The sequence below is a fragment of the Heptranchias perlo genome, chromosome 5, assembly GCF_035084215.1.
Source record: "Heptranchias perlo isolate sHepPer1 chromosome 5, sHepPer1.hap1, whole genome shotgun sequence".
NCBI lineage: Eukaryota > Metazoa > Chordata > Chondrichthyes > Hexanchiformes > Hexanchidae > Heptranchias > Heptranchias perlo.
This window is the reverse complement of record NC_090329.1, coordinates 33,043,026-33,056,009: the sequence shown is the minus strand read 5'-3', so window position 1 is coordinate 33,056,009 and position 12,984 is coordinate 33,043,026. Positions and strand designations below refer to the sequence as shown.

At 42.4% G+C, this 12,984-nt stretch overlaps 1 long non-coding RNA gene across 3 annotated transcripts in view; it reads left to right on the top strand.

Annotated features, from left to right (window-relative positions):
- Positions 1-12,984, top strand: part of LOC137321676 (uncharacterized) — a 99,456-nt gene that overhangs the window by 61,185 nt on the left and 25,287 nt on the right. For all 3 annotated transcript variants that reach the window (XR_010962884.1, XR_010962883.1, XR_010962885.1), the window contains exon 2: positions 4,324-4,793. This is a non-coding gene — a long non-coding RNA (uncharacterized lncRNA). The remainder of the gene's footprint in view (positions 1-4,323; positions 4,794-12,984) is intronic.

Below are 12,984 nucleotides of genomic sequence, written 5' to 3'. Positions count from 1 at the left end.
TGTGACCCCTCGTTCTGGACCCCCAAGCCAGGGGAAACATCCTCCCTGCATCCAGTCTGTCCAACCCTGTCAGAATTTTATATGTTTCAATGAGATTCCCTCTCATTCTTCTAAACTCGAGTGAATACAGGCCGAGTCGACCCAATCTCTCCTCATACGACAGTCAAGCCATCCCAGGAATCAGTCTGGTGAACCTTCGCTGCACTCCCTCTATGGCAAGTACGTCCTTTCTTAGGTAAGGAGACCAAAACTGCAGACAATACTCCAGGTGTGGTCTCACCAAGGCCCTGTATAACTGCAGTAAGACATCCTTGCTCCTATACTCAAATCCTTTTGCAATGAAGGCCAACATACCATTTGCCTTCCTAACTGCTTGCTGCACCTGCATGTTTGCTTTCAGTGACTGGTGTACAAGGACACCCAGGTTCCTTTGTACATCAACATTTCCCAATCTATCGCCATTTAAATTATACTCTGCCTTTTTGTTTCTCCTTCGGAAGTGGATAACTTCACATTTACCCACATTATACTGCATCTGCCATGTATTTGCCCACTCACTCAACTTGTCTAAATCGTCTTGAAGCCTTTTTGCATCCTCCTCACATCTCACGATTCCACCTAGTTTTGTGTAATCAGCAAACTTGGAAATATTACATTTGGTTCCCTCATCCAATTCATTGATATATATTATGAATAACTGGGGCCCAAGCACTGATCCCTGCGGTACCCCACTAGTCACCGCCTGCCACCCCGAAAAAGACCCATTTATTCCTACTCTCTGTTTCCTGTCTGTTAACCAATTTTCAATCCATGCCGGTATATCACCCCCAATCCCACATGCTTTAATTTCGCACACTAACCTCTTATGTGGGACTTTATCAAAAGCCTTCTGAAAATCCAAATAAACCACATCCACTGGTTCTCCCTTATCTATTCTACCAGTTACATCCTCAAAAAACTCCAGTAGGTTTGTCAAACATGATTTCCCTTTCATAAATCCATGTTGACTTTGTTTAATCCCGTTGATATTTTCTAAGTGTCCTGTTATCACATCCTTTAAAATTGACTCTAACATTTTCCCTACTACTGATGTTAGGCTAACTGGTCTGTAATTCCCTGTTTTCTCTCTCCCTCCTTTTTTAAATAGTGGGGTTACATTTGCCACCCTCCAATCTGCAGGAACTGTTCCATAATCTATAGAATCTTTTAGTACTTTGGGATGCAGATTATCAGGCCCTGGGGATTTATTGGCTTTCAGTCCCGTTAATTTCTCCAACACTATTTTTTTTACTAATACTAATTTCCTTTAATTCCTCCTTCTCACTCGTCCATTGGTTCCCTAGCATTTCTGGGAAGTTATTTATGTCCTCTTCCGTGAAGACAGAACCAAAGTATTTGTTTAATTGCTCTGCCATTTCTTTGTTCCCCATTATAAATTTTCCTGTTTCTGACTGTAAGGGACCTACATTTGTCTTCACTAATCTTTTTCTTTTTACATACTTGTAGAAGCTTTTACAGTCCGCTTTTATGTTCCTTGCAAGTTTACTCTCATACTCTATTTTCCCCTCTTAATCAATCTCTTGGTCCTTTTTTGCTGAATTCTAAACTGCTCCCAATCCTCAGGCTTGCTACTTTTTCTGGCAACTTTATATGACTCCTCTTTGGATCTAATACTATCCTTAATTTATTTTGTTAGACATGGTTGGGCCGCTTTTCCTTTTGTGTTTTTGCGCCAGAAAGGAATGTATAATTGTTACAATTTATGCATTCATTGCACTCTTTGCCCCTCTTATTTCCTTCTCCTCTATACTTTCTATATTTAGCCAGGTTCTCACTTGTATTATCAACCTGACATCTGTCATACGCCCCCTTCTATCAATCTATCAATGTCAGATTTAAAATTAACAACTGAGCTAGCATCAACTGCCATTTGCAGAAGAGAGTTCCAAACTTCTACCACCCTTTGCCTGTAGAAGTGTTTCCTAACTTCACTCCTGAAAGTCCTTGCTCTAATTTTTAGGCTATGTTCCCTAGTCCTAGACTTCCCAACCAGCAGAAATAGTTACTCTCCATCTACCCTATCAGTTCCCCTTAATATCTTGATAACTTCGATCAATCACCACTTAACCTTCTAAATTCCAGGCAATACAACCCTAGTTGGTGTAACCTGTCATGTTTTCCAGTATTTTCTATTTTTCATCCATCTATGTATCCCTACAATCCTCCGAGAACTCTGCATTTCGCCAACTCTGGCCTCATGTGCACCCCCACTTCATTCACCCCACCATTGGCGGTCGTGCCTTCAGCCATCTAGGTCCAAAGCTCTGGAATTCCCTCCCCAAACCTCTTCATCTTTCCACCTCCTTCTCCTCCTTTAAGACACAGCTTAAAACCAATGTCTTTGACCAAGCATTTGGTCATCTGTCCCAATGTCTCCTATATTGGCTTGGTGGATGTCTGCGCTCCCGTGAAGCGCCTTTACTACATTTTACTACATTAAAGGTGCTATCTGAATTCCAGTTATTGTCGTTCTTGTTGTACCTATTTATCTGTCTGTTTGTCTGTCTGTCTGTCTGTCTGTCTATCAATATGTGAAATTATTGTTCAACCAGCTCAAAGTTTATGTCTTGCTGCCTCAAGGTGGTGCCAGAACACAATGTACAGCATATATCGCAGCATTGGATTTCTCTGCGTTGCGATTCAATGCTTCTGCCACTATGTTTGTGTGACTGACATAACATAAACAAAATCAAGATTTTAACTGTGAAGTCTTGCGGTAAAATTAATCTTGATGCTTGCTCGGAACTTTTCCTGGATTTAGTAGAAATCCAGTTATAGATTAGCATTTGTAGTTTAGGAGAAAGATAAAAGAATCAATCAGGATTGTGGTTGCTGGTTCTAGTAAGAAGTGTACATTTGTGACAGAACTCTGTTTAGTTATGACTGACACCACAGTCAAATAATCCATCAACGGTCACCATCCAGGCTTACATATCAATTATGGCAGTATACCAAAGAGCAGCTGGACCTGTGGAACTGCGCCCAATGACGGGTTATGGCATTCAGGAAAGAATAGCTAAGATGGAAAACAAAACATGACAAGAACAGGACAGGACAAAAATTTGGACAAGAAAATAACTGTGAACTATACAAATAATTCCCATCTTCTTTTTAATGCTTATTTTCTCCCACCCTCTCCTGAAGATGCTGACTTCTTGTTTTGATATGCTTTGATGAACACTAGTCATACCCGCACCCCCCCACTCCCTGTATCTTGTTCAAGTGTCCATTAGTCATGTATAAACGAGCGATTCAACCATGTGCCCACATTGCAACGGTCAATGCACTTCTAAGTAATTTAGGAACATAGCAACAGAAGTAAACCATTCAGTTGTGTGAAGTGCTTTGGGATGTTTCGGAGAGACACAATGAAGTGCTATATAAACCTGCCTCCCTTCTCCTGATGTTCACAAGCACGTTCAACATGGTTGCTGGGATACCAATCAGGAGTAGGAATCCTACAATCTTTTTCACTCCCTAATCCTAAAGTGTTGAGGTCAATGAAAGTACCCATCCTACCATCCTACCATCCTCCCATCCTGTCTGAGATCAGCACAAGCCAAAGGTTGAATCTAGGACCTTCCCATGTTCGTATGGCTGAGTTAAACATTGGTTCAACTCATTGAATCATTGCGGAAACCAATGACACCAATCCCTTTGAAGAAATTTTCCTATATAAAGGTAAAGAAAAATTACTTTATAAACTGAGGATGTTTATAAACAGTTTAGTAAAATATTTTTCTTTAACTTACATATAGAGGACAATATACCCTAAACTGAAATCGTTTTTATTTTCTATGAAGTGTATTCAGAAGTAAATGGCAATTTCATTTTTTGTTGTCTGCATTGATGGTGCCCTACTTGCTGACTGCACATTACTAAGACTATTAGCCGCTGGCATTAAAAGTAGATGAGATTAGGCAGATCAATTTCTTGGTTCTCATTAACATCCATGTGATTAATTATACTTGTTCCACACAGGATGTTACAGCCAAGTACTGAATGAACATTAGCTGGAGCATCATCCATTTTTGGAGGAAAGTACAAATGGGCCAGAAATTTAGATGAACAATTTCAGGATGTTAAAAAAAATAGTCATTCACTTCAAATACATTGGTGCATCTGCCCATGTTTAATCTGCACAGTTAGATGAGTGCTCAGCTCTTTGCTTGAATAGATGCTTTGAGTAAAATTATTTCAGTGTGTTGTATGGACAGCCGAGGTTCTACATCCAGGATGATTATACTCTTGTATCTTTTGCAGTAGGTTAGCACCCTGCACCTGAAGAATGGAGACCAAGAAGACATTTAAAGATGGTACATTTAAAAAGCAAAGTGCAAAACCCCAGGGAAACTAATAAGAATGAGTCAACCTCAATCAAGTGTATGTTGTAAGTACAAAATTCATAAAAGAACAAAAAAAAGTCTGGTCAGAGTCAAAGAAATTCTACGACCTGGCTTTAATGCTCTAACGCTGGTTCTTCTGGAAGATCCCTCTCCACTGAGCACTCTGAAGCAGAAGATACACACATCCTCCAAACTTCCTGTTGGCAAAAAAGAAATAAAATTAAATGATTTTGATGAAAGGAGAGGGCCAATTCACCCTTCAGGAATGGAATGATGGGACAGGTTTTGTTTAGGACATAATTTGTTGGAGCTGTTTGCTTGCAGGCTAAAAGGAAAATCTGAGGTTTTGAAGGGAACTTGGGACCCAGTGATCTGCTGTCTTGTAAGGTAAGAATCTGCCTTGTTCACTTGCAGGCAGGTGAAACATGTACACTTACTGTTGCTGTGAATTCAATGCAGAAATAGACTGAATTTGTGGAACTAGAACCTAAATAAAATTGAGGAGAAACCGTTGCTATTACAAGATCACTGTATTCATCTTCAATTCTTTATTCCCGCAGACATTTTCTAACTTGCTAACTCTACCTTTGAGCCAACTACTTATCACCTCAGTAACAGCATTACCTCCATGTGTTGCATCACAACTATCAGAAACAGAGTGGGTAATTTTCACCCTCACTGCCTGGGTAATAATCTGATGAAGTGGATCACATACCCATAACCAACAGTACACAGACAGCATACACCCCCAGTTACAAGGCCCAAGGCTCACCCGAAATTGAGCTTCGGGCCTCATTTCAATAATTTGGGTGAGCTGCCAGCGCCCGTTGCCAATGAATCAATTTCGGTCCGCTTGCCTCGCTGGCAGAGGCCCTCAGGTAAGTCTCGAAGGGCGGAGGACAACAGATGAAGGGCTGATTGTGGGCCCACAACTGACCTTGGGAGTGCTGTGAAACTGGCAGGAGCTTTCCTGCTCTTCCTGACTCCACAGCAAACGATTAAAAAATAGCATATACTTACCTTTTTTGGTGGAGGCCGCCTGCTTGGCCGCATTCACGTCAGGAAAATCTGAGTGGAGGAGGCCTGACGCCTGCTTCGCTCAGTGCAGTCCAATTTCTGAGAGGGGTCCTAAACAGGAAATAGGTCCCCCCATTAGCATACGCAAAAAGCCTACTGCCCGATCTAGGCGGCCGCTTTGCATGTCTGAAAAATGGCCCGACCCAATATTAGGTCAGACATCTTTCAGGAGTCCTTGGGGTTCAGGGCGTTGGTCCCCGAAATTGGCCCTCCTTGCGCCCATTTTACACCTCATTGCACCCATTTTACACCTGTAAAATGGGTGCAATGAGGTCCAATTTCTATCCCAAAAGGTCAAGTGTGGAATGCTCCCACATGTGCAACTACTTGATATATGTACTATAGACAACAGGCGAATAAAAGAAATACAAACAATTGTATAAATGAACTAACTTTGACATTGCCACTTATGATCATTCCAATTTTAGTGGAGATGTGAAGAAGCCTATGATTGGCTGGGCACTCTACATTCAGTATAGCCTCATTAATGTAAGACATTTCTGTTGTTTATATCACCATTGAGGATCACGGTGAATGAAATTTCACATAGAGTGGAAGATTTCATCCCTCTGTGTCTGTGTCATGCATTTCTTTAAAGTAAAAGTGCATCTGATCCTGAAGCTATTTAAATTGGGAGTTTGAAATCAAAACTGGAATAACCTTTCCCTGCTTCGTATTGCTGTTTTATAGTTTTTTGTTGCATAGCTATATTATTTGAGAAATTACAATGTTTAGTCCTTAACTTTAGACTTTTGATGAAGAACTAAAAAGATTCCCTACATTAGCCTTAGCCTTTGATATGCATATGTTCACTTATACAGGTCTGTGATTGAGACTGATTGGAGTTTTAGTATCCCATTTACATAGACAAAATTTGCCAAACTGTTTGCCCATCACAAAATAAATCCATTGCTCTATTAAATTTGAGATACTTAGGAGCAGTTAATAATGCATTATTAAACTCAGATATTTATGAATCATGATTCTGTGGGTGGAGGTTAAGTACACAGGCTGTCCGTGTGTTTGACAAGCAACTGGAGGGTCAATTCGGAGTTTCTGAGCAAAATTTTATTCCTCAATCAACCAAAATATGGCAGCAGCCCTACCACAATAAACCAGATTTTAGCCATGTCTCATTTTAAACCAGGACTGTACTCCAAAACTCTTTCTTGATTAACAGCAACAGGTTGACTTGATTTCTGATGGAGAAATAATTGGCTGGTCAAATCACCAGTGAAGACCGCCCTATCATCATAAAGACCCGGCTGGCTAACTAGGCTTGTGAGTTTCTTAAAAGGGCTTTTGTGGTATCAAAATCCGATGAGAATAAAAATAAATTGCTAATAGCTACCACAAGGTTATGCGTGTTTACTACAGTGTAACAAGTTACCTGTATATTGTAGATGGAGTTGGCTTCTTAGTTAATTTGATCATCAGTTACGTCCTGTGGAAAAAATACATATTTTAACTCACCCCATCTGGCAGAAACCGGGCCGGGGTGGGGGGGTGGCAGTTAAGATGAAGGCAGTCACTTGCCCCCTCTGATGCCTGCAGGAAGGCTGTGGGATTCTCTTTAAATATACAGATATCAGGACCCGATGTACAATTTTAGTTGCAGGCCTGAGCGGGGGTGCAGTGACGGCTTCCCCGTCGGGCCAGGCCTGCCCGGGTTCGTCGCTCGGGCACATAGTATCCGTCCCCTGCCTCCCCCATAGCTTCTGTGTATCATAGCTTGTTTATAGTGCACATACTGGAGTTTTAAAGTATCCATTTGATGGAAACTCATATATAATAGAATGCACTGTTTGAAATGGTGGTGGAAACAAATTCAATAGTCATTTTCGAAAAGGAATATTTACACACTATGGGGAAAGAGCAGGGGAGGAGGACTAATTGGATAGCTGTTTCAAAGAGCCGACACAGGCACAAAGGGCTGAATGGCCACCTTCGTGCTGTACCACACTCTGATACTATAATCACTATGTTACTCGGTTAATTCTACAAATTAATGCAAAGTCAGCATGCACGTGATCAATGCAGTGCAGAAAAGAGCAACATAATTCTTCTGTAGCAATTCTTATTAGTAGGACTTGTTTTATGGTTGTGCTTAAAACCAATACACAGAAGATGCAGGTGGCCTTGTCCAGCTGCAAAGTTAGATAACATACCAGGTGACACTTTTATTGACATCGAACTTGGATATGTTTAAATGCCTCTGCACAGAATCAGTTCATAACCAACTTGATAATCGATTCGATTTTGCTACAGCGACGAGGAAAAATTAAGTTTATGTTCTAACATACTGTGGAATTAGAAAGTGGTTGTTTTTTAAATGTTAAGGAAAAACATCTATAGGAACTGGTTAGTGGAGAAAGTGTTAGGAGTGCATAGACGCTAAATTGGGCTGTGTAGCGCCCGTTGTTTCAGCACTACATGGCCTCTCCGACATCCAAGATGGCGTCTTGGATGCGCACGCACATTTCCAGCTTGACGTGCGCCAGACGCCATCTTGATATAGGAGTTAGCCCAGGCGCAGATAACGAACGCTGAAATCATGTAAAGTAGGGAGAAAATGGCTTCAATCAGTGTGCAACACTGATTTAAAGTGATAGACACCGTTTTGGGACTAAACGCTCAAATCAACGCACAATCTTAACCCTGACCACCTGAACGTGTCTTAGAGTGCCTGGAGGACTTTCCACCAGTGTTATTTAAAGGGACCATGCAGGGTTTATAGGTTAGTGGCTGGATTATTGCTTCTGGCTGCTGAGACATTTGTAACTGTTTTTGGAGGTTTCCTACACTTGAAAACTAGGACGCAGGGACATAGCCTAACATTTAGAGCCAGGACGTGCAGGAGTGGAGTTAGGAAATGCTTCTACACGCAAAGGGTGGGAGACGTTTGGAACGCTCTTCTACAGACGGCAGTTGATGCTAGCTCAATTGTGAATGTTAAATATGAGATTGATAGATTTCTGTCAACCAAGGGTATTAAGGTATTTGGGGCTAAGGCGGGTATATGGAGTTAGGTCACAGGTCCACCATGATCTCATTGAACGGTGGAACAGGCTCGAGGGGCTAAATGCCACTGCCACTTGCTGCCTCTTGATATGCGCCACCTTCTCCTGCAAGAAAGCAGGACGTGTGATGTGCCTGTCATGGTTGAATAGCTGCCAGTGTGTGTGGCCTGTGAGTTGTGGGTGGGCGGCTTGAAATAGTGGTAATGTATAAGGGTGAGAGGAAGCATCTGATTGGAAGAGTTGAGTACTGATGGAAAGAGTTTATTGGTACGTGGGGGATGGGGGGTGTAGGGCGTGGTGCAGTTGGTAGGAGACACCACTTGACAGTTGACCTCACTCACCTTGACCACTCATGTCAAAGCATTGAACTTCTTCCTGCACTGCATCCATGTTCATGATGCTGTGCGCCTGGCATTGACTTTGTCCCCTACTGCCTCCCACTGCCTTTTGGGTATATGTCTGGAGGGCCTCTTGCCCCCCTCCCCACCCCCCCACTGCGGATATAGGATGTCCCTCTTTCTGTCCACCTCTTGCACCAAGACACCTGGTGCATCAGCAGAGAACCTTGGTGCATGCACGCTCGCAGGCCTGGTACAAACTCAGATCGGCAGATTGGTGAGGTCTGGCATGCAGATTGGAGGATGTGGGATTTAGTGGTGCGCAACCTTTATTCAATGTTTTAACAAAACTCATCAGTGTGTAAACATAGGGCCGAGACCTGTATCTATGCTTTACGTGTGCGGTGTCTACCGTGCAGACAGCAGACTGTTATTTTGAGCAAATAACAGGTACCAGCTACCTTTAAGAGATTTCGAACAGCCTGCCTTTAAAAGATTGGAGCTCCCCCTGCTGGCGGAAAGTGTGAATTGCATCGAATCCTCGTTCAATGCTGATTTCCAACACAGATTGCAGGTAAGTCCTCAGTCATGACGAAAGTCTTGTCCTGCCTGCGCAGGGGCCATTGGGCGTGGGGTAATAGCGGATTGTGCTACCCCCGCCCAAAAACAGACCCTATCCGATTTCCCCGTCCCCCATATCGGGAACTTGCACATTCCCATCCCATGGTTTTCCAAACATTAATATTAATGGAATGAAAAAGACAGGGTGGGGGAGGGGGAGACTCAATTTCCTAAAGTGTGCCCTTGGGATGGTTCAGGAGTGTCAAAACAGACAATCTCCTCTTATGTTCTAATAAGGATATGTAACTCCTTGTGGACTGATTCTACTTTCATTGTTTTCTCAAGTATTGTCCTCTCAGTATCTTGCTGTGTCTCACTGCTTTCCTGCATTATTCCATCTGTAAGTAAGTGTAATTGTTTTAGCCTGTGCACATTGAAATGATGGCACAGTATTTTCCACCTTTTGAAGGGGACAGCAAGCTGACTAGCTGTGTGATCTCTGGTGTTCTCATATTTTTAAATGTTTTTTTCAGAATGTGGATGGTGCATTACACGTCCTCATCCTCCTTGATCTTTCTGTAGCCTTTGAAACTATCGACCACACCATCCTCATCCAATGCCTCTCCTCCATTGCCCTCAATTGGTTCCACTCTTACCTATCCAATTAATGCCACGGCATCACTAGCAATGGCTTCTCTTCCCACCCCCACACCGTTACCTCCGGAGTCTCAAGTATCAATCCTTGGCCACCTCCTCACCCTCTTCTACATGCTGCCCCTTGGTGACATCATCTGTAGATATAGGGTCAGCTTCCACTGTACACTGACGATACCCAGCTCTAACTTGTCACCACATATCTTGACCACTCCACTGCCCCTGTGTTGTCAGACTACTTGTTCAACGTCCACCCAGTGGAGTTGAGGTTGAAGATCAGCCGTGAGCTGATTGAATGGCGGAGCAGGCTCGAGGGGCCGTATGGCCTACTCCTGCTTCTATTTGTTCTTATGTTCAGTCTCGAATGAGCCACAATTTCCACCAGCTAAAAACTGGGAAGATCGAATGCATCATCTTTGGCCCCTGCCACAAACTCCATATCCTTGCCACTGATATCTATCCCTGTCCCCAACCACTCTCAGCTTCATGGTCATTTTTGCTGATACCAGCTTTTTATTTCCAGATTTTTTAAAAGCCGAATTCAAATTCTCGAACTACTATGGTGGGATTGAAACTCACATTCTCTGGATTAATAGTCCAGGCGTCTGGATTACTAGTTCAGTAACGTAAACTACTACACTACAGAGCTCTACTCAGAGAGAGCTGTCTCTTCTGTCATAAATCCGGGGCCAGAAAAGACCAAAAAGATAAGTTTTTACGGGAGAGTTTCCATTAGTTTTGATCCCAGGTTCCAGCACAATGTGGGTAGAATCAGCCAAACCAACGCAAAAAATATCATGTAATTCAAAATGTAGGTCCAAAACCACTTATGCTTGTGTTTTCCGCGATATTTTACACTGATTCAAGATTCAAATCACCCGAATCAGCCCCGCCCACAAAACTGGCCACGCCCCCAGATCGAAATTGTGAGATTCTACCGATTGTGCTGGCTCGGGAAAGCTCTTCAAATTACATTCATTTCCTTATGGGCACAGGCACGTTTTAGAAGTTTTTACATATCAAAAGATATTTAATTTACGAAGAAACTGACCAGTGTACACCAATGAAATTAGTAAATGGTTCAGCGTAGTTTATTTACGCCATTGTCAGTGATTTTAAATCAGGTTACTCGCAGGCGGAGGACTGAACATTCTTATTAAAATGTTTATTTTTGGGGATAAACCCGTTTTCAGCTGTATTAGTAAAACTGCACCAGATTACCCACTCTTAAATACATCAAGGAATACGTTCTAATGGGGAAAAAAAGAGACAATTACGTTCTATTACGCTGCCCGATTGCGCTGGTTCGTGAAAGATTTTACGTTTGTGATTATGCATATGAATTTTAGAGGAAACCTGATGCGTAACCTAACCAGAGCCCCCCTGACCACCTACCCGGGTCCTGGGCTGGGGCCTCCTGCCGCTGAATTCCCACTCAAAGTGGAAATACTATCCCTATTTTTTTTTTAAGTTTCCTTGTGAGCCAGAATGAGCCACAATAATAGTGCACAAGGAAATCCTGGGCTTCTCCTTCCACGGTCAACCCTTCCCATCCCCTGACCATGATCCTCTTTGGACCCCATCACTCACCTTACTGCTGGGGGCAGTTCCTGCTGATCCCCGGTGACGGCCTCCTGATTTTAAAAGTTGGATAGCTGCTTCCCACCGACCACTACGCCATTTTGGTTAGGAAGTTGACCAGCGGTATGCTAATGAGCACCGGCCATTAAAATTGGCTGGGTCTCCCCTGCTGCCACTTCCGGTCGATCCGGTAGTTCACTAGGCCGCGTACCCGCCTGGGACTAAACCTGGACCCCCCGTGTTTTTCCGGTAAGCCACCTGCTGCATGAAAGGCATGAAAATGGTTTAGGTCTTGTAAAATTTCACCTTATATCTTATTCATATGAAATTTTATAGTTTAATACATTGTGAATATAAAGTGAAACTCTGTTAGCTGCCTTCTGATAAAATTAGTTTTTCTTTTGGGGAAATGAGGCAATTTATAAATCTGTCTGGAGATAGCTATAAGTTTGCAAGCTAGGCCAGCTAACCAGTTCCCCACAGTACTGTTAATTGCCTATTCTTACAAGGTTATTTTGATTTTGAGCTGTTAATATACATGACCGTATCATATTTTATTGGTGTCAAGCTATCACTTTGCGGACAGTCAAGCAATTTGATATGTAAATCAAGTTTTTGAAACAATTAAAACCCACACTCTATCTGCCAGAAAGGTAAAATTTATTAATGACATGCTTATAAAATATTGTAAAGAAATTCAGCTGCCTGAATGATATAGTCTAATGGTGTGATGCTTTCAGTCTTTCGAAGTAGACAGGCATGCATTGTGTGAAGCCCATGCAATCTCCGGTGCAAAATATCATGGCAAAATGATCATATTAATGTTGTAGTCTGCTACTCCATTCATTGGCATCCGTTAGGCTGTAAGTTTCAGATCCTAGGCGACATGGGTCTGCATATATAAAATGCACTTTACTGGAAATTCAAATAAAGAGAGTTAGGAGAGAGCCCAAACTGTAACAGAAATTCCCGGACCATACCCTTCCTCTTTCAATGTGCATAAACTGGAGAGTATCTCTTGATACTTGTGTACAGGTTCTTCTCTTGCAGTATTGAACTTATCTGATCTTCATCAGCTTGCTGTCAATGCGTTACATAAGATCAAAGGCCTCTGATAAAACACCTTTTAGAGTCAGTTTGAGCTGTTTGATCGACTCACTATTTCCAATAGGTTCTCCTCCTGCAGTGCACTAATCTTCAAATGTTTGCCATCAGAGTCAATGTGCTTTCATTTACTTAGGTATTCATGACCAGCTGATAGCCCTTCCCTGATACAACTTTGTTTACAGTTTTATGATGTAGTTCATAGAAATCATAGAAATTTAAAGCACAGGAGGAGGCCATTCG